This window comes from Hoplias malabaricus, chromosome 9 (genome assembly GCF_029633855.1).
Source record: "Hoplias malabaricus isolate fHopMal1 chromosome 9, fHopMal1.hap1, whole genome shotgun sequence".
Taxonomy (NCBI): Eukaryota; Metazoa; Chordata; class Actinopteri; order Characiformes; family Erythrinidae; genus Hoplias; species Hoplias malabaricus.
In genome coordinates this window covers 36,935,145-36,958,859 of record NC_089808.1, presented here as the reverse complement: position 1 = coordinate 36,958,859, position 23,715 = coordinate 36,935,145, and the positions used below count along the sequence as shown (strand labels likewise).

General features: G+C 37.8%; 1 pseudogene; it reads left to right on the top strand.

Annotated features, from left to right (window-relative positions):
* Window positions 1-500: 500 nt before the first annotated feature.
* Window positions 501-23,081, top strand: LOC136707048 (macrophage mannose receptor 1-like; annotated as a pseudogene).
* The last annotated feature ends 634 nt before the right edge of the window (window positions 23,082-23,715 follow it).

Here is a 23,715-nt window from a genome sequence, read left to right as displayed (position 1 = left end):
AGGAAAACGGAGCACCTGGAGGAAACCCATGTGGGAGAAGACACCAAACTCCTCACAGACAGTCACCTGGAGGAAACCCACACAGACACAGGGAGAAGACACCAAACTCCTCACAGACAGTCACCTGGAGGAAACCCACACAGACACAGGGAGAAGACACCAAACTCCTCACAGACAGTCACCTGAAGGAAACCCACGAAGACACAGGGAGAACACCCCAAACTCCTCACAGACAGTCACCCAGAGCGGGAATCAAACCACTTTTTAAGACGCCAATTCACCTATCAACGTGTGTTTTTGGACTGTGGGAGGAAACCGGAGCACCCGGAGGAAACCCACGCGGACACGGGGAGAACACACACACTCCTCACAGACAGTCACCCGGAGCGGGAATCGAACCCACAACCTCCAGGCCCCTGGAGCTGTGTGATTGCGACACTACCTGCTGTGCCACCGTGCCGCCCCTATTTTTACACTTGCTTTTTGTGTAAAAAAAAATTTTGTGATGAAATCAGCTTGCCTGTGTTACCAGAGAGATGCATGTGATGTGTTATTTTGGATTGGGTGGTCAGCAGTGAGCACTCTTATTAACCGCAGGTCACAGAGACCAGAGTGTCATTCTGAGTCTGAACATCAGAGTTCAACATAGGATTGAGCTCACACAAGATGGTGAAAATAACTGTCATCATCGTGCTTTTACTGAAACTGTCAGACTGCTTTGCTCAGTCAGGTTTGTTTCATTTTTATTTAAACTACATTTGATCTCAAGCATTTATTAATTATTTAATTTGCAAAAGTGGCTTTACCTGCAGAGAATCCATCATTTTAGGTTTGATTTACTTTGTGTGAGGGTCACACTTATTCTTCTGTTTGAATTCCTCATTAGGGATATGGCAGCAATATATTGTAAATGCTTAAAATACTCGAGTTGTAGCGTAAACAGCTGTTGTGTTCATTCACAATTCTTCACTTCCTCCACAGATGGGACTTTTCTGATCTACAATGCCCATAAGAACCGATGTCTGCAAGACAGTCTGCAAGAGCTGACTCTGTGCAACCCTCAGAACCCCAAACAGCAGTTCCGCTGGACTTCAGAGAACCGCATCTTTAATGTTGTACAGAAGAAATGCCTCGGCAAAGGGGTCAAGAGTGAGGGCAATAAACTGCAGTGGTTCATCTGTGATTCCAGCAGTGATCTTCAGAAGTGGGAGTGCCACAACAACACTCTGTTTGGCCTGAAGAATGAGTCTCTTTACTTGTCCCTTCAGGAAGACACTACTTTACTGACACTGTCCAAAAACCCAGGGGACAAGGGCAAGTGGACAATTCATGGAACAACAGACAGTGTTTGCTCTCGGCCATATGAAGGTATTTAGTTTCTCAGAATAAATCGCAGCATCACAACATTTGTTTAAACCATAATTATGTTTGTAAATTGTACTTTTTCCTGGAACTGGTGGTGGGGCCACAAACTACTATTGTTTTAAGGTTATAATAATTTTTTTTCTGAATTTAAATCCATATATGAATGCATAGTCTGTATACCTGCTAAAATGAGAATCACACTGCAATATTGTGTTCAAACAATGTTTAAAACTCTTTTGTCCTTTTGTTATCACAGAGATATACACAATTAAAGGAAATGCTTTTGGACAACCTTGTGAATTTCCATTCCTTTATGAAAAGAAATGGTACACAGACTGTACAACGGATGGCTCCTCCATCAAACGTCTGTGGTGTGCTGTTAAACGGGAATTTGAACCCGATCAGCTCTGGGGTTACTGTCCAATACGTAAAAAAGGTACATGGTTTCTGCTACTAATGCCTTAGAACAGATTTTTATGGGTTTATTCAGTAACATAATTATTAATTATTTTAAAAAATAATGATATATTAATACATACATTGTAATGATTAACATTTAACTTAACTCTATATTGATATCTGACTGTTAGTTTTCTGGTGCTTTTCTGATTGTAGATGACAACTTCTGGGTGAAGAACCCTCTGACAGATGTGTATTACCAGCTGAATGAAGAGTCTGCACTGAACTGGGATCAGGCCAGGAAAAGCTGTCAGCAGCAGTGGGGAGATCTGCTGAGTGTCACTGAGCCCCATGAACAGACTTTCATATCAGGTACAGGCTCTAATGACTCCTAGACACAGTGATTACTTACAGTAAATGTAATACAAAAAAACAAATTAAATGAAATATTATTAAGTTGATTCATTTATTTAGGGCTGACTCAGAAAACAGGGGCAGTGTTGTGGACAGGACTGAACAGTTTGGATGCCTCTAGTGGATGGCATTGGGTCAATGGACAACCTTTACGTTATCTGAAATGGCTCAGTGGTGAGTTTTCTTGTCTTAATTCATCATTCATTTTTATTTAAATTGACTGTTAATCAGAACAGTAACTCTTTAATCTGTAATTTAATTCTTCTCTTCTCATATGTTTGTGTGTGATTTTCTGAGAAAAGGTCAACCATCTTCTCTACTAGGCCATAGCTGTGGGGTGTTAAGTCAACTTCATGGTTCTGAATGGTCCACTGCTCTTTGTTCTGATAGACATGGATATATCTGTCAAAGAGGCCTCTCCACTCCCACTGTTCCACCAGGTAATCAGCGTCTCCTTGAATATAGACTTATTGAAGTATTAAATAATGCTGGTCTTTGACATCCTGTATGTTTTATGTCTGCTTCTGTCCAGCTGTTCACACAGGTTCTTGCACCACTCCCTGGATTCCTTACTCAGGCCACTGCTACCACCTCTTCCGAACAAAGAAAACGTGGCTGGAGGCAAAAGACACGTGTCGACGTGAAGGTGGAGATCTGCTGAGCGTTCTCGGTGTAGAAGAGCAGAGCTTTGTCATCTCACAACTCGGATACTGTGAGTTTGTGTGTGTTCTATCAGCTATAACTCCGTAGGATAAAATGGACAATGGGTGGCATGCATTCAGCATAAGTTCAGGTTGTTGAATTTGGTTTGAATCAGAAGAGAACACTATAAGGAACGAGGGGTTTGGATAAAACTGACCTCAGCTGTAGAATTCCTTACCAACTATCAGTTCTGTGAAGAAGATCTGATCTGAACTCTCTGATATGTCTTTCTTATTATTTCTTCCAATGTACACAGTGAAGACAGATGAAGTGTGGATTGGTTTAAATGACCTCAAGACTGCGATGCTCTTTGACTGGAGTGACCACTCCAGCGTCCCATTTGTCCTGTGGGATGTGAATGAGCCGAGCCACGATGCCACCCTTAAAGAAGACTGTGTTTCAATGAGAGGAGAGGTAACAAAATCATCACTTACACTGTAACACAGATCCATTTCCACTAAACTAATATTAATATAACGACTGAAATACTCATTCTTAATGTTTTGCTTAATTTTGAGATCAGACAGTGATTTAGATAAATAATAAATCACAGCATAATTAAAGCACATTACTAGCAAATAAGGGACACATTCCCTCCAGTAAATTTACCTGTGTCTGGTTCAGGAGGGAAAGTGGGCTGACCAAGTCTGTCAGAACAAGTATGGATACATCTGTAAGAAAAAAACCCATTTAAGTCCATCCACTAACGACACAGCTGTTACGAGCCCAGGCTGCAAACCTGTGAGTATTGGCTTCAGATTTTATTATTTGGACTATTTCTTTCTTTTGAACTGTGGTTGTAAGGAATTTTGTTAGTCATCAATATTTGCTTCACTAATCAATATCTCATGTTTCTTGACTTTTTTAAGGGTTGGGTCAGGTACGGCTACTATTGCTATCAAACTGGAGCACAGACTAAAACCTTTCAAGAGGCCAAACAGATGTGTGAGAAGAGTGGATCTTATTTAGTCGACATTACAGACAGGTCAGAATTGTGTATTTAACACATAGGTTTGTGTCCAAAAGGCCACACAGTTTTTCAGAGCATATGTTTGTCAATAAAATTAGGAATAGGACATGCTACACCTTTGTGATACTTGTGTGTACTGCTGGAATATAAGCGCACCATTTGGGGCTGGAAAAATCTGCATAGATTTAATAACATTCAGCCAGAAGATCTTTAGTGAGGTCAGGTATTCATGGACTAAATTTGTGTCTTTTTTTATTATTCTGTCAACTTCTTTTTTCTACAATTCTTCTTCTTCTTCTTCTTCTTCTTCTTATTATTATTATTATTATTATTATTATTATTATTGATTGAGGTTAAAGAAATGGTGCATGATGCAAAAGTGTGTTCTGCTCCAAGGCTTGTACTGGGTGTACTAGTGTGCACCTGAGATGATGAAGTTTGTTGCGGTTGATGGTTATAATATGGAATGAAGGGAGTATTCCAAAAGAGTAGAGGAGAGCAGGCAGTATCCATATCCCTAAGGAAAATGATGCTTAGATGCCTAGCATGGAGTGGGGGTGGGGGTAGGTCTGGGATGTCAGAGTTCACTGTTGAGCCTTCCAGAGGTGTCATGGGCTTAAATCATCAAAACACCAATGAGGAGAGGTGCCAACCTGATGACCCATGGGGTAGAGCTAATGATGAAGTAGGTGGACCAATGAGTAACCTTAGTTGTTAAGGGTAGCTGGATGCTAATCAGATCATAAACGGTCACAGCAAGCTTAATGGGTAGGTGTAGGATCCTATTTCATTTAAATGTTTCTAACTTAGATTATAAGTATAATGCAAGGATGGCCTGTTGAAACTGCTAACTTTTTACTAATTAGTGCACTATATAAGTATGGAAATTAGAGACAATTTTAGCTTGACCAAGCACACAATGCTAATTCAATTCGACGTTCACATATTACTCATAAAACATGTTTTATATTATTCTGAAAATGTTTCCTCCTCACCTGCTGCTCTCCAATCCAGTTGGGCTTGAAACCTGTGTTTACGAATGCTTAAAATGCTACACATTTGTAAATGTGTAGGGAAAAAAAGTGTCCCTGTCCAGTATGCTAGTCTTTCTTTCTATCTGCTCACAGCAGAGAAAAGCATCTATTGGTTTTTACACAACAAACAGACCTCCAAAATTTGAAAAACATGAACCAAGATGAGGATATTGTTCTATTCCTGCTCCATAGGCAGGTAATATTGAGTTATTTTGCTGGAGATGAATCTGTCTCTCAAAAAAAAAATTACAACTTAGGATACAAATGAGTTTCTGTGGTAATTCAAACAGTGATTAAAAACTTACAAACAAGTTAAAATTCAGCCATATAAACAACAATATTTTTTCTCCTCAAACATACTGTTTCACCTTAAAAGACACATAGCTTCTGAGTGTAAACAAATGAAAGAACAGTTTGCTACAGTCTTATGTTCCCTTTAAAAGCTCTTTTGGGCAGATGTTTATTTGGAGTAGTTTAGTCAGCAGGTTATTGATAGTGTAGTGAGATGGTAAGAGATCTGATCAATGCCCTGCAGTGAGTGAAGTGAGTTTTGTCACTGTGACATAGAAACAAGCTACTTGTTGAAGGTCTATAATTTGAAAGAAGTAATTGACAATTTGTAAGCATGTTTGGTGCAATTTTCAGAGCTCAGTCTATTTAATTCTTACTTTATTTATTACCCAGAGTGTTGTATAAAAGCAATAGAACACTCCAGGTTGTGGATTATTGTGAAATAACAGCATGGATAAGATGGACTCCAGTAGTCACTTTCTGCTCATGCTTGTGCTGCTACACAGCCGTGCTGTTATTTCATGATACACACTCCCTCTCCTGTTCTGTCACTGTTTAGCAAACAGAACTATGTTTATCATTGAAAACACTCATTTTTTTTACCTTTTGAAAGACAAGTGTTGCTTTCGAAAATAGTACTTCACATACTGTATTACTCACTGCAGACTGCAGTTCCTGCAGTTTTCAATTTTTGAGAAAACCTGTTTCAGAAATACAGATCATACACACTACCACAGTAGTTTATCTCGTATTACCCAGTTTGTTTCTGCAGCTGTCAGTATCTGTTTATGAAAATATGCAGGCCATACTTTGGGTCTGTTCATGTTTTTTTTTTTCCCTTGCAGGATTGAAAATGCATTCCTGGTCAGTCTGATTGGAGCACGATCAGAGAAGCACTTCTGGATCGGACTGTCCAACCAAAAGAATAAACACATCTTTGAGTGGACAAACACTAGCAAAGTTTTGTTCACACACTTCAATGCTGGAATGCCAGGTGATATCTACAGATATAATGTGAGACACTTCACATAGTCTGAGTGGAGTGGAATGAACCATTTGAGATCAGAACAAACTACATATACTACAAAATCAAATTATAATATAATTGATTCAATTATATTTTATTCAGGGTACTACTGAATGGGGTGCACACAGTTTTTGGTACAGGACCCATGAGATTTTAGTTGTGCCACTGTGTGAAATGGAACACATGCTTTAAGTGATTGGCTGTAAGAATGAACATAGTAAATTTTAAATGCCGCAGATTTTTTTTGTACAGTTTGTACAAATCTATTTTTAAAACACAGGAGGGAAACAAGGCTGCGTTGCCATGACCACAGGCATACTGGCTGGATTATGGGATGTGTTAAGCTGTTCTAATGCAGAGAAATACATCTGTAAGCAGAAAGCAGAGGGAGTGACCCCAACTCCAGCCCATCCAACGACTCCTCCTGCCAACTGCAGTGAGGGCTGGTTTCCACTCAGAAACAGGGATCAGTGTTTTAAGGTACAATACATATGATTGACGCTAATAATAACAATTAAGATGAGTTAAAATGAATTAAAATGAATTTTAGGTATTTGTGAACACCTGCTCTTTGAACTTTAGCACATTATTAGGGAGTCTGTCCATGGTGGTGCAGCAGTAGGTGTACCTACCATACAGTTAAGGTGCCATTTGAGCCTGTGTCCAATCCCTGTCTCAGGTTACTGTATGTGGTGCTACGGGCAAAAAATAATTGTAAATGTAAACTGTAAATTCCTTAAAAAGTATAAAATAGTTTTAGGCTGTGTTTGTTGATGTTTTTCATTTTCTGCAGTTTCCCATCACTGATTTGAGTTTGTGATTTAATGTGCTTCTTAAAGCTGTTTGCAGTGTCCCCACTCCAAAAGAAGACATGGTTTGAAGCTCTTGCCTTTTGTCGAGAATTGGGAGGTGACTTGCTCAGTATCCACAGTCCTATCAATATAGAGACAAAGAACTTGCAAGAGTAAGTATAGGATGTTAATAACAATATAGATAAAACAATTTTTAAAACCTTCATCAGTCGTTCAGCTTGGTAATGATTTTTTCTGAGAAACAACGTTTGTGTTTAAGGAAATGGACCTAGACATACACTCTTTATACAGATATTTATGTTTGCAGTTCACTGGACCCATGGATTGGTTACAGCATCCAGGATCCCACTGTTGGTTACACATGGAGTGATGGCTCAGCTGTGAGTGTGGTTTAAATGAAATAATTCCTCATAGGGAATGCTAAAATTTAAATGTAATATTTTGTCTTTAAGTCATCCTATGAATACTGGGAAGATGGCGAACCAGACAACTTCAACAACATTGAAAAATGTGCTACAATGCATTTGTCCTCGTGGTATTACTCGGGAAGAGAATGGGAGGATCTACAATGTGATCACAGAACTGACTGGTTTTGTGAGATTCAAAAAGGTAACATCAATAATATATATTTTTCAGATTTATGGAAATTAACAAAGCACATAGAGGTTATTTTTATAGCCCAATTATTGCACAGAAGTATTATCTAGTACTGTTAATACACTACCCTGAGTGTCATTTAGTTTATTCCATTTACATTCATGAAATTACTTTCAGGTACAAAAATATTTTTTTTCAGAATCCAAAAATTATTTAACCAATAATGTCACAAGGACTGTGAAAGACTGGTGACACATCCAGGGTGTGTTTCTGCCTTGTGCACAGTGATTCTTGGTAGGCTCCGGATACACCATGACCCTGAACTGGAGAAGCACTTGCAGAAAATGAATGAATGCATTAATATTTCAATAAATTAATTAATTATTTAAATTAATTAATTTATTGAACAACTAAACTGTTGTTTAGTTTTGTTCATCCTGCTTCCACTTTGATTCTTCCATCCTCCCAATCTATACGCTGCTTCCAATAGAGGCACTTATTGTTTTGCATTTCACATTCAAGCATTTTCTAGGGATTCAGGTGTATGCAGCAGATCTTTATATGTTCTTAACTTATACAGACCAGTGCAAACTAACTACAGGCATGAAAACACTACACCACATTAGCTTTTGCAAGCAAGGATGTGTCACAGGTCACTTAGTGATAAATTTTGTTAGAGAATTGTCAGTAAGCGCAATGGGAAAACATCAAACTACCATGATGAATAAGGGCTACATGGGCCTACTTTGGAAAGTCTTTGTCCCTAATAGAAAAACAAAGACCCAATAATGCATAGGTTTTTATTTGTGTTTGCTATTAAGATGGTGTATTATCCTAGAAATTCCATATGTATGTAGGGCAATTCCGGAGCTGATTCTGCCCAAGTCACAATAGCATGGCTTCACAGACTTGGATTGCATGTACTTGATTGGCCTGCCTGCATATTTTTATATATATATATATATATATATATATATATATATATATATTGTCAAAAGTTTTTGCTTGCCTGCCTTTGCACACACTTGAACATGAGTGATATCCCACTCTCAATCCATAGGGTCATTGGCCCAACCTTTGCTGTTATAACATCTTCAACTTGTCTGGGAAGGCTCCACAAACTTTAGGAGTGTTTTTACGAGAATTTCTGTCCAATTCTCCCAGAAGCACATTTGTGAGATCAGACACTGATGTTGGACAAGGCCTGGCTCACAGTCTTCACTTTAATTCATCCCAAAAGTGTTCTATTGGGCGGAGCTCAGAACTACAGTATCATGCTTGGCCATGCATGGATTCCGTTTTATCTCAAATTAACTCTTCACCTACTTTTACCTCCCACAGAATCACTGACCACCTCTTCCTTCCTCAGACTCATATATCACTAATATTCTACATTCACATTACTATAACCCCTTCATCTGTCATTAGTTCATTTTTACTTTTGTTCTGTTGTCTGTTGTGTCTCTGGTGTCGACCCGAGAAGTATGGGTTCCTCGTATGAGTCTTGGTTTCTTCCTAGGTTTCTTCGTGTGCTGAGGGAGTTTTCCTTGTCACTTTTGCCCTTGGTTTGCTCACAGGAGGCTTGGACCCGGATCTTTGTATAGCTGCTTTGTTACAACTTTCTGTTGTGAAAAGCTCTACATAAATAAAATTTGATTGATTGTAATCTGTGCAGACTAGTCAAGGCTTTCCACATCAAACACATGTCTCGAATGACCTTGCTTCATTATTTGCCAAAATTGTCAATTGTCCAAAATCTCTTGGTATGCTGAAGCTGTAAGAGTTCCTTTTACTGGAACTAAGGAGCAGAGCCCAACTCCTGAAATGCAACCCCACATCCTAATCAGCATGATTTACCCCACTGTATCCACTTGGATGCAGCTGCTTGGCCATGGAAACCCATTCCATGAAGCTCTTTTTACGCACTGTTCTTGAGCTAATATAAAGGCCACATGATGTTTTGAGGCCTGTAAGAATGTTCATCATTTTGGATAGGATTGCTTTTCACTTGTGTGTAAACAGAGAATTTCATGAGAATGTTGATTAGTGGATTTGATGTTAAAAAAAATTTTGTTTTCCTCTAGGAGTTACACCAAAGGAAGTGCAGATTACAGAGCAAAGTAAGTCTGAAATCGGCTGTTTATCACTTCAATTCCATGAGATTTCCAAGAATTTCAAAGATAATTCTGTTTTTTTTTTGTTTGTTTTTTTTTCTGCAGCATACAATAAAACAGATGATGGATGGATTATATTCAAGGAGAGTCAGTATTATTTTAAACGTGGTTCTGACTCTATGGAAGAAGGACGGAGGTTCTGTAAGCACAGACACGGTGAGCTTGTGGTCATCAATGATGAAGAAGAAAGGTTGTTTGTCTGGCATCAGGTAAAGTGAACCTTGTGGTGGCATTTTAATGTTTTAAAATAAGAATTGTTGATCTCTGCATGTTTAAATAGTGAACTACTTTGTGTTTTGTCATTTACTGTTTTATATTTTTGTATCTTTTAGTCAAGGTTAAGTTATTATCATGTCTTTATTGGCATGAAAATTGATCTGGATAAGTCATTTATGTAAGTTACTGCCAGAACTCTCACATTTAAAAGCATATTTAAAGTATTATTAAAACAGAAATAAACATAGCATGTGTTTCTGTTTAAGGTGGATGGATGGATCTCCAGTAGTATTCCAGGCATGGGAAAAAAACCAGCCGGCTTTTGAGAATGAAGAGGAGAACTGTGTGAAGATGACTGTGTATCAAGGTCAGTTGTGACAGTGGAAAATTCTACATAAACATGAAGTTAAACTTATTAAACTCACATATTTACTATTACATAAACGCCAACACGTGCTGTGTAGACTCAGAGCCCTAAAGAGTACAAAGCTGAGCAATTATTTCTGTAGATATTTAACTGTTTACATTTAGCTCTTCACAAAATTCAATTGCTGGGCTACATATAGTTTACATTTATGCATAAAGAAAATTATACATGGAAATGATAACTTTCACTTTCAGATATATGTATTCTAGATTAGTAGAACATTTGAAATATAGAGAATAGGATTTAATTGTATAAATGATAAATCAGATCATTTTAACTAACTTCGTTTCGAGATGTTTGAAAATAATTTTGTCCAAGTAATACATCATTATTTCCTCCAGGGCTTTGGCAAAGTGTGAACTGTGGTGATAATAACAAGATTGTCTGTAAACGCAGTGGTACTGTCCCAGTCAACTCCACTGCTGCCCCCACTGAGCCGCCTCAAGGAGGCTGTCATGAAGGCTGGGTCAGATTTCAGAAAAAGGTTAAAGATGATGTTTGCTCTCTTCATATGTCACACAAGCTCATATGATTTAGGTCTATGTCATGGTTTTTTGTGCATGTGCTGCAATGAACAAACACATTAAGCCACATTACAGAAGGAAATCAGTGCAGCCACAGACCAGTCAGAACAATTATGCTAACACACAACATCCACACATTTACCGTTTCCTCTCTTAAAAATAAAGCTGCTACATATGATTCTTTGAGCAATGTCATAGAAAAAATGCTTTAGTTCCATAAAGAACCATGTTTGTTTCATAACCCTTTAGAATAAGACAACATGTTTATAAATTGTTATTAATTAGGTTGTAAACACATTAAAATTCATTAATAGTTGTGTGATTATGAAAGAAATTTGTTGTTTACAACCTAATTAATAACCAATTTAAAAACAGATTTTAGTCTCATTTGAGTGTGAAGAATCTTTTAAAGGTTTACAAATCCATCACTAGATATTAAAGTTCTTTACCAATTTAAACATTAGCAAAACTGGATCTTCTTTGCCATCACTTAAAAAAGTTATTGTAGCTGGTTTATTTGTAAGGATGTTGGATTGTGATGTTCTGCGCAGTGTTTTGTTGGGTATGCGTGTTCTTGTGGACACTTTAATGTGTTGGTTTATTTTTACAGTTATTTTCCTTTTTTTTGATAGAATGTCTCTTTATTGAAACAATTGGGTGTGGCATGTAACATATCTATATGTTTTTTATTTATAGTGTTACATAATACAAACAGACAAGCAAACATGGCTTAAGGCCAGAAGTTACTGTAAGGACTTTGGAGGAAATCTGGCATCAATAACTAATAGATTTCAACAAGGTCAGAGATCTTTCATGTTCAAAAACTAACATGTCATATCCTATTAATTTGATTACTCCTCTTCAATTAACCACCCAGTGAGATACAGGAGATTGAACAAACAAGGCTAGGCAAGGACACTTTTGCTGGAAGGTTATTAGCTTAGGGATTCTGGGGTAGCATGTAAATATTAGCGTGAAGATTCATGTCGGGGTGCCATAAAAGCTAGAAGTTAACATATCAGCAGCCACAAGGCCAATCGCTCTGACATTTGACATGGTGTTTCTGTGGACAAGGCTATAAGTAGACAATTAAGGACATTTCGATTCTGTCAAAATTGTAAACCAAAACTAATCATGTAATCGGATCCCCACAATAATCAAGCGTGTAACGTTTTACAATATTACATAGTGCTATCTGGGTCAGAATTACTGAGTTTCTGTGTCCAGCGTAATGAAAAGAGTGTAACAATGCTCATTCTTCGAACACCACAGTATTTACGAGCAATGGAGAGAGAGCAAATAATGACTAAAAAAAAAACAGCAGGCTAGCACACATGTAGCTCCTTAGCAAGACTAGCTAAGCTATAAACCAATAGATTCCCGTTTGGAACTCTTCACAAACGTGGCACAAGCACTCTTCAGTATTAACTATAATTACCGAGTGGGCAATTTGTGTAATAACTGACAGAAGATAGATGTGTTAAGTATTTTTTTGGCTTAACTTTGCTTCTACCATGTTTTTAATGCCGTGCCCCTCCCCTCCCACATTTCTCACTCCTTATTGTGTAAATCCCTTGATCTTTGAAGCTACCAAACAAACCAATGAAATGTAAACTACATCTTGGAATTACATATACAGGTTATTCCATTCTTATCTTGGACTTGGACCAAATGAATAATTACTTATTAGGGGTTCGAGCACGAAGTGCTTGAAACCCTATTGTGTTTGTTCTGATTTTAATTTGTTATTATTATTATTATTATTCTTTTTCTTTTTCTGCCATAAAACGAATCGCACAGCCCAAACCGTAAGGCCTAGACACTTGAGACTTGGTCAATAGGTAGTAGTCGGTCTCGCTACTCAGGCGCAAAATATCAGCCCAATTGGCCTCAAGGGGGCGCTACAGCAAAGGAAAACGCTTTCATTAAAAGATTTTCCACCCCGTGTGGCGTAGAGACGAAATCTTTTTTTTCCCTGATTCCTTGGGTCCTGCCGAATCAAAAAGGTACATACAACCACTAAGCTCCGCCTACTTAGATTTTTTGCTATTTTGCATAATTTGCAAAACCTACTTTTGTGTACTCCTCCGTGGATTTTTGTCCAATTTTCTTGAGCTTGGTGTCAAAATGTTCGCAGGAGCCTGTAGTTTAATAATTATCAAAAAAAACGTTGAAATTTCGATACAAGATGGCCGCCATATGCAAATGAACCTCTTCGGCTTATTTTATGTTTTACTTAAAAATCTATAACAAACTCATGGTTTACTCAAATGTGTTTACATTTCATATTCTACTTTCAGACATGATTCTGAGGTAGCTTGTCAAAGGAGAAGCCAATATTCATATAGGGGGCGCTGTAAATGCTTCAAGTTTATATCTCAGCATCCGTAAGGCGGATCGGACCGCCGCTTGGCATGCTGCTTCTATGGGCAAGGCTGTAGAGGGAAAATTAAGGACAACTCGATTCGAGCAAAATTGTGATTGTCATCGACCAATCAGCTGTCATCAGCTGTTTGACAACCTTAACAAGGTCCAATCATCATGGGATTTGACTGGTATGTCCCTGGGAGGCCTCCCTAAGAGCAGAAAAATTGTCATAACGATAGCCACTAGGGGGCGCTATATCAAGAAAATATTATATATCTCTGTGAAAATTAAGCATATTGACACGCAGTTTGCTTCTTTTTATACTCTGCAGAGGGCCTAACAACTTTGTAATTGCAAGTGTTGTCAAAAAATGCTTTGCTTTTTCTCAGTTTCCAAATGTTCAAAATTGAAGCTTTTCGAATTAGTCCGTGGAATTTTGTGATATTCACAAACAGTTGACCTTGTTGGAATCTGCAGAGTCTGTAGGTAAATAATTATCAAAAAAAGTTCAACATTTGGACAAACTTTTGTTGTAATAAAACAATTAATTGAAGTGTGGGGAGCTTTAAACATTCTTTTAGCTATAACTCAAACAAATTAAGTCCAATCAAGACTAAACATGACAGAAGTATGTATGGTCTTGTCCTGAAGACGTATGTACAATATGATCAAAATTTACCAAAAGGGGGCGCTACAATTGGACAAAAACTGATTAAATGGGCTTTTTTATGTTATAGCGCCATCTAGGAACGCAGTGGCACCCCAACTTAATTATGACATCTGGTCCTCAGTCTGATCAAGTATGTGACGTTTTAAAATTTTTGGGGAAAGCATTTTTGAGTTATAGGTGTATATTAGTGTACACATATAGCTTATATTTGACTTGAGGAATACATGCTAGATCTGTGTTATTGGGAGTGGCCTGTAAGCTACATAGTAATAAAAGTGCAACAAAAGTTCAGATCCTTAGGATTCAGCTGATACCGTACATGCCCATGTTAGGTAAATATCCACATAGGAGTACATGCTTAAATCTTTCTGTATGTGCTTTCATGGCTGATCTAAAAATATGAGAAAGTAGTCATTTCTCACCAGCAGATGGCAGTCTAAGACTATACATTGTGCTGTTGAACTACAGTGGCTCTGAGACATTATGCAAAATGCAATGTGGAGAAAAGACCATAAGGCCCAGAAACACCTCCCTTGGCAGCAAGGTCCAGCAGGTGTAAAATGACTCAGCCAAGGAAAATGACATTCTTTGGCCAGATGGTGGCGCTATAGCAAAGGGAAAAGCATTGAGGTCTATATCTCCTACACCGTAAGGCCTAGAGATGAAATCTTTTTGTCCCTTATTCCTTGGTTTAAGACAAACTAATTTGCTGTTGGATCATAAAGCTCAGCCCACTTAGATTTTGAGCTAATTTGCATAATTTGCAAAACATACTTTTGTCAATAAGTCTATGAATTTTTCACCAAGTCCCTTGAGCTTGGTGCCAAAACGTTCACATGAGTCTGACCCTAGGTAATTATAGAATTAATTGACATTTTGATTCATGATGGCAAATGAACCTCTTCAGCTTATCACAGGTTTTACTTGAACATCTCTAACTCCATACTTTGCTCAAATGGGTTCAAATTTAAGATTCTACTTATAGAAATGCTTTTAAAGGTAGCATGGCAGCGATGTAGGCCTATTGCTTCCAAACAGGCCTGTTAAGCGAGAACCCCGTTAATTGCCGCTTGCGGCTATATTTTGTTATATTTTAGTAACAGAGCTATAATTTTAACCAGGGATATATATATATATATATATATATATATATATATATATATATATATATATATATATATACTTACACAAGATAAGAGATAACGAGAAGGAAGGGCAACAAAGGAGGCACAGGTGCAATCACTGATGACAAGGTGGGGCTAGGGTGGAGACAAGGGGGGAAACAGGAACAAAACAAATACAGAACAAATGAAAAACAAAGGAACTCAGACACAAACAGAGCAGGAACACACAAAACAGGGCAAATGTGTGACAGAACCCCCCAAACATGCAACTCCCGGGGCATATAGACCCAGACCCCACCTCCTCTTTTGTTCCAGTTTCAGCCTGCATCCCTCTGCCTGTTTCCTCCTTAGTCTCTGTCCCTGTTCGTGTCTGTACCCTTTTCTTATGCCCAGTCCTGTCCCATCACTGTTCCAGTCCCCAGTTCAGTCCCCATATCTGTGCAATGTGCAGTCCACAGTACAGTCTCCTTTTCCTGCTTCTGTCCTGTTTCCACACCATTCCAGTGTTTCATCTTCTGTTCAGTCTCCGGTTTCTGCTCCTGTCTAGTCCCCAGTCCCGTCTCCTGTTTCAGCTCTGGTTCCGTCCCCAGTCCGGTCTGCTTGTCCTGTCTTGTTTCCAGTCCAGTGTTTTGTCTCTGGTATGTGCCCCTGTCTTGTCCTGAATCCCATCACCTGTTTCTGCTTATGTCATGTCTTTTTCCCAGTCTCCCAGTCTAGTCTCCTTTGTTGCCCTGCCCTCTTGTTATACAAAAGACAAGGGACTAGCATAATCAATGAACCAACAGGTGACTGGACTGGAGCTTAGACAAGGTTGGACAAGGTTAGGAAAAGAGACTGGACAGGAGACAAAACATTAAACTCTAGGAGCAGCAAGCAAGTCCTGCAGTTAGGTCGTCAGGAACAGGGGGCCTTGCGGTGATGTCCTTGGGAACAGGGAGCACTGCGTTGACATCCACAGAGGCAGGAGGTCCTGCAATAATGTCCATGGAGGCAGGTGCTTGGGCTGCTCTTAGGGCAGGTGCTGTGGGTGATCAAGGGGCAGGTGTTCCTCAAAAAACAGGTGCTGGAGCTGTTGCGGGTTCAGATGGTCCAATGAGCGCATTCATGAGGAAATCCTATAAGTTTTTTGACCAAGGATCCTCATGATGTGCACCTTTGTTAGCCTCACCTGCTTCCACCGGCTCCAACGGCCTCGGGTTATGGAGGGTGCCGGTATCTCCATGAAAAAGGAAACAGGCCTTTATATATATATATATATACAGGAGAATACCTGAAAGAGATCATGTTTGATCACAGAGGTGTTTTAACAAAAGCGTGACAGATATTTTAAAGAGACACCAGTGAACTGTGTTAAAAAGGGGAGTAGTATATTGTTTTTAAAATACAGGTTGCATTCTGGTATACTTAGTGTGGCATATTCTGCTCTGTCACTGTTTCCTTACCCCAAGTAAAAACCCAGACAGTGCCCAATGTCAAATAATCATCAATACCCTTTGACATTTTGCATTAGTGCTAAAATGAAACTGAGTTTTCTGTGCATGCTGTGCATTGCCTGGTTAACCACACGTTTACCAAGTGTTATTCTCTCCCTTTGTTGATTTAGCTTTCCTGACCTTGAAGATGATAGAAGACACCCAAGATTTTTGGATTGGCTTCAGTAATTTGGCAACCATAAGATATAAATGGACAGATGGCAGTCCACTCAGATTCACAAACTTTAATGAATCAAGACGCTATTATTATAATTCGGTATGTCACTCATTGATTTTTGAACGCATTCACAGATATTTGGCTTTAAGCATGTTTTTATCATGGATATTTCATAAGCATGAACACTTAACATGTCAACAATACATGGTGATTATATTGTTTCTTATATTCACCATTATTTTAGCTGATACTTTTTTATCTTAAGTAAGATTTATTCTTTGTTTGTATGTGTGTGTGAAAGGATTTTTAACTGCGTAATCTTGAATAAGGATCCTATCTGTGTTTAAAAGGATAAGAAATGTGTTGCTGTGGGAAATCAGCAAAGATCACAGCCTGGACAATGGGTGGAAAAAGACTGCAATGATACAAGTGGCTTTATTTGCAGTCAACCTCTAAGTAAGATCAAAAAAGCAATTTGGCTACTCAGGCGTACTCTTAAATAAACAGTAATTGTTCACTGATATTCAAAAATCTGGACACATTTCTTATGAAAAGGTTTTCCTTATTTTACTATTGATAAAGGCATCAAACCTATGAACATATGGGGAATTATATAGACTCCAAAGGACAGGTGTATTTTAGATTATTTTATAAAGTCATTGTCCTTTGCTCTGAAGCTATAACCACTCTTGGTATATATATTTGGAAAATTTGAATGCATAGGATTATTAAATTTAAATATTTCTTATGTGTTTTCTCCATTTTTCAGATTCAGATTTAAGCATTCCAACCCCCACAGAGCTGCCCAAAACCTTCATCACAATTGGAAATGCTTCTTACCTGATCGTTCAAACAAACCTGACCTGGGGAGAAGCGAAACAACACTGTGAGTCTCAGGAGGCAAAACTGGCCAGCATTCGAGACCTCTATGCTCAATACTACATTGAGCTGCAGGTATATAAACTTGGACAACCCCTGTGGATCGGCCTTAACAGTCAGGAGGTAGGACTAAATTAAAATTACTGAGCATAAAATGTATGGCATACTCCTGATGTAACAAAATTATATTAATAATCAAAAGAGTACAGTACAGAACAGAGTACACTTGCTCTTCTTTTCAGCTTCAACCCACAGGTTTTCAACAATTTAACTTTGTTATTTTTTTTTTCTATACAATTTTTTTTTATTATTAATTTTCATCTCACCTGACGAGAGAATTTGATTCAATTTAAAGCTCCAGTAGCCTTCAAAACATACCAACATAGAAAGTGCTTCTGGAAGGAAATAAAATGTGCTATGTGGGGCTTATAGTTGAGGTTAAATGCACTTGCATATTGTGTCTAAAGGTCGTGTCTAAACGTAATTCTGGAGCCGGATTCAAAATATGCTTAAGTCCACTTCCAGGGATGTAGGTATTTTTAATACCAGCTACGAGTGAAACACCTTTCTCTTATGTCATTTACATGTTCTCTAGTCATCCATATGAAAGTAAATATTTGGCCTATGTAGCAGCTTGTATTTAAAACCTTGCTGAAACAGGTGAAACAAACCCTTTAACTATTCATGAACATAGATAAATGAACAAAAAGTTTAATTGAAATGGAAACACTTCATTGATATTGTGTGTGCATGAAAATGTTTTGGGTGTTAACAACATTGACATGGCTTAGTTACAAGTACAAAATTTTGTATTTGAACATTTATAGATGAATTTAGATTGTGTTCATAATTTCTATGTGACATTGAATTAATTGACCTTCAAAAATTAACCAAGGCTGCTATTAATTATGCTATATTTCACAGTTGACTTTTTGGTGTAAAGCAATGCTGGTCAATGTTTGTTATTGAACAGACACATGGATATTTCCTGTGGATTGATAACTGGCTGTTGAATATGGAGAGGTGGAGTAATAGTGAACCGAAGAAGGACCAGCCCTGTGTCTATGTGGATGTAGATGGAGGGTGGAAAACTGCCAAATGCAATGAAACCTTCTACAGCCTGTGTAAGAAGTCAACAGGTGAGTTATGTTAAGCAGCTCTGGATGATGTAAACAACAAAATAATCTATTGTCTTTTTAACCCGGAAATGCAGATAAGATTAGTGGCTAATTTGGAGTTATGATTTAGTCTTTCACTCACGAACAGGAAGAAAGGATTGAATGAGAAATCTGTAAATTATGGGATAAAGCTGAATTAATTTCATGTGTGCGCTTGTTGTAAAAATGTTGGGTTTTTCCCTTCCTGTTAACACTGTATCCCTTCTAATCTGTAACAGTTAATAATTGTATCAATTTTAAATGTTAAATAAGTGATGTGAATGTATTCTTTCATTGTAAACTTTACAGAAATTGCTCCAACTCCACCAGCTCAGTATCCAGGAGTGTGCCCTGAGCTAACTGAAGAGAGACCAATGATGACATGGCAGCCTTTCAAAGGGCACTGTTATTCCTTTGTTTTAGATTCAAATTCATGGGGCTCAGCAGCTAAAAATTGTAGCCAAAGAGGTGAGAACAACATCATAATGATCTTAAAAACTCAATGCCTATTTTATCAACTTCACTGACCGCACAGGAGCACTCTGTACTTCTACAATTACAGACTGTAGTCCATCTGTTTTGGCTGAGGAATTTGTTAGCCACTGGTCACCCTGTTCTTCAATGTTCAGGACCCCACAGAACACGTATGATGTGGACGGTGGATCTCACAAAGCACTGCACTGACATCGACGTTGTGGTGTTTTATTGTGTGTTGTGCTGGTATGAGTGGATCAGACACAGTAGTAAGGAAATTTGTGTTTGTAGATTATTTCTTTGTTGTAACAATGCTTTTTGGCAATAAATCTAATAAAGTTGGAAAGCCTGTTAATTTACATATTAAAGGATGAGAGTATTTAGCTATTTTTTTCATTGTCACAGTCCACATACTCAGCTTTACTGCTCATCCCACAAATGTATGTTCCTTACGAATGTGGCACCATTTCAAGGGGAACTTTACAGGCTTTCCAGCTGTGTAAGATTTATTGCCAACAAGCATTGTTACAACGAAGAAATGATCTACAAAACACAAATTTTCTTACATTCTGTGCCATATTTATAATACTGTTGTGTCACATCTGATGGTAGCAAGTCTTATTTCAGCCACTAGACTCTAATAAAAGAGTAGAATTGTTACTGCTTTCATTTGGGAGAACTGCAATGTGGCTATAGTGGGTAATGATAAAAACTAAACACTCCTGTTGCTGATTGGCTTTATAGAATGTGATTGACAATAAAAAAGGCAGAATGCTCACTTCCAGTTTTGCTGTGGCTGAATTCAGTGCCAGGGCCAAGAATAAACAGATCACATGAAGAATCACATGAAGTAATGGCAGTCTTCTGTTAAAAAGCCTTTCAGAGTAGGGTCCTTGTGAGCAGTGTAGTAGACAATGTGCTTTTTCGCATTGACAGATTCAATTAACACACAGATATTTTCCTGTTTTTATTTCTCATTTAAAATCAAAACTGTACAAAGATTCATCCTGTTGGCTGTTTATCATTGAGGACAATACAACACACTGTACATAACACCATCCAGCTCCAATGTACCATGACTTTTTCTGAAGTTCCTTTAACTCAACTTGCCCTAGGACAAGATCGCGGTTCACCCTGAAAAACCTACTAGTCATAGGTTCAAGTTGGGAGCAAAATTTTTCTTTTAGGGAATGCAATTATGTTGGTGGTAACGTGCTGAAGTGTTCTAAATTAAGGTCATGTATAGGAAGCAAACTGATTTCAAGTTGGTGGAAAAGGACTAACAGTTGTTACCCAGAGTTTTGGAAATGGAATACAAAGTCATTGTAAGGTTCGCGGTGGGTCCGGAGCCTACACAGAATCACTGGGTACAAGGAGGGAACACACCCTGGGGGTGAAGCTAATCCTTTACAGGGCGACACACACTCTCACATTCACATCTATGGACACTTTAATCTCTGCTTTATTTTTTTAATTTATTTTTAAACATGTCTATTTTATTGTGGAAAATATGAAAAAATGTAAAAACAAAGCAATTTACTTGACAGTAAATATGTGAAAAACATTATCAGTGGAATATCTGGGTGTTTTATTGTTTAGTTTTACTATTATAGATAGAAAATGGAAAACAGTACAAGTCACAGTATAAGTCAAGAACAATGGAAAAGCAATTTCTTATATTTTACAACTATTAAATAATACATTTTCATAGATACTGATAGTTAAATGTTTTATGTTTTGTATAAAGGAAGAATAATCATTTATTTTTAAATGATTGTTTTTTCCCCAGGAGCCAGTCTTGCCAGCATTCAAGACATGGAAGAGTCATCATTCATAGAGAAGTACATTAGTTTTCTTGGAAATAATGAGGAAAAATTCTGGATAGGTCTTTACAAAACATTTGGAGGTAAATACAAAAGTATTTAAAGTATGAAATATAATAATGGAACCCAAAATAAATTATTTTTTAGGGTTGGGCTGATCATTGGCTGCTAATTTTGTGCAGTGTGAAAACAAATCATGTTTCAAAACAATGTCTTTTGTGACACAATCGTGATTAAATCCCACTTTAAAGTAAATTAACAAGTTCAGTTTTCTGTTTGAATCATACAGGGCACTGGTTGTGGATAGACAACAATGTGGTGGATTACATTAACTGGGACGAACCTGGAGACAGCCGTGATGATGATTACCATGATCCTTATGAAAACGTCTGTGCTTTTATTTCTGCCAAAACTAAAAAATGGAGTGAAAGCTTGTGCAGATACCAAAATGCAAACTTTATCTGCAAAACCGCCAAAGGTAATTTGCCATGATTTAGCTTCCTGTAAAGTCAAATTCATTTAAGGTGACTGGTTTAAGAAAGTGGAGAACATTAACATGAGTGGTATAACAGATTTCTGTACAGTTGAGTTCAGTAAAGTTTTTCAGGTATTTGTTTAATTTCTTATACAAATGGTGAGTTATATTTGCTTAAACAAGTAGGTGTTCTATATGTGTAATGTTATTTTAACATGGTTCTGAAACACCATGCAGCAATATAAGTACTTTAACACATTCCTGGTTATTTTTGCTGTGTTCGGGTGTTTGTTGGCAGGTTTATATATACCAGGTGGTTAACTAGTAAATATGATTTCATTCAGTTTGGGCTCTAGACAGAAGATCCACCTACTTTACACAAAATATCCCACAAAAGTGATTTATCACTGACCCACAACTTTGTTGTTAGCACTGTTTGAGTAGTGTAAAAATTTATCATATTCGATTTTTATCTACAGAAAACATGCATGAGTTGATTCAGACAAATATGCCATTAAAAACCAAAACCACAGTTCTGAAATGTATTTTTACCTTTTTTTCAAATCTAGTTTTAGTCTATAATTGACTAATTGCAATGTATTACCCTTCACTCCTGTTCTCTTAAAGTCAAATTATCCTGTCTTAAACATTACACAAGACAAAGTTAACTAACATACTCATTGTTCTCCTTCTGTTTTCTCCACAGTTATAAACCCAGCCCCTACAGTGAACAGCACAGGTGAGAGTCTGACACACAAACAAGCAGTCTCTGACAAATCCAAGTGTTGGAGTGCATTACTTTGCATTATAATAAAATGCATTTTTTGAAGAATTGTCTTGAAATATTCTTATTTCATTCTCTGATTTTCCTGCAGTTGCTTACGAAGTGCATCGTTCATACGTTGCTGGTGTGTCAGTGGTAGTGGTGATTGTTGTCCTGTCAGTGCTGGCTGGACTGGCATATGTCTACCGATGGGAACTCAAACCGACCTGTTGTTGTTCCTTCACTTGTGAACCCTCTGTATTATGCTACAAGATTCCCCCGATCAGAGGAGAAAGATACCAAGACCTTGGTGGAAAGTAACGAATAGACCTACTTGTTTGTAAATGTGTGTATGTACATTTTGATTTCTATTTATGTAATTAATTAAATGCTTTTTTGTAATCATGCATTGTGTTAACTTAAGCTGGGTCATTTAGACATTCAAACTCTCAATGAGTTTTGAAATTGTATTTGGATTAACAGCTACATAAATGTAAATATTTTGACTTTAAATACATTTTGTTCAGTCAATTTATATATGTAAATATCTCTCTAGAACAACAGCACATGTCACTGAGTTCATCATGCTTAGTGCCAGCTATTGGCTAGAGTGGTATAAATCCTAACTAACATTGTACTGTGGAACAGTAGATCTGTTTTCTCTGGAGAGAGAGATCCTTGAATATGTTTGGGATGAATTAAAATTGATATTTGCTCTATTCAACCATATGCCCACAGAAGTGCTCTGTAAACACCACAACACCCGAATCAGTGGCTCATCTGTGCTTTTGAGGTTGATAATTGGATCCTAGAGGACTAGAAATATATGGCCTTGTCCAATGAGTCTTGGGACCAGTAGTTTCAGGCTGGTGAATAGGGTTCATGTGGCACAGACTCCACGAAATCATAGATCCATCCATGCACTCTAGAGGATTCCATATGCCATGGAAGCTAAAGAACAATGGCCCTGGATCACAGGATTGATGAGTACAATGACCTCATTTCTTGCATCACCAACAGAAAATCTACTCTCCTGCAGTTCGTGCTGTTACTGCTAGTTAAACATTCTCTTTCTCAATGGACTTTTTTCACAGCACAGCACCTCAGGCAGCAGTGGCCCTTTTCAAAAACTGCACTCTAAACATATCACTAAGAACTCCGGTAGCAGTGCGTTCAAACATCGAAAAAATGCAATCATCTTAGCAAGCCATGTTGACGAAGAGTGAAGCATGAAGTGTTCTAAAAATTTCCTGGTAGACGGCTGCACTGACATTGGACTTGATTTAATACAGTGAACTAACACCAACAGATGACATGGCTCTCCAAACCATCACTGATTGTGGAAACTTCACCCTAGTCTCAAGCAGCTTGAATTATGTGC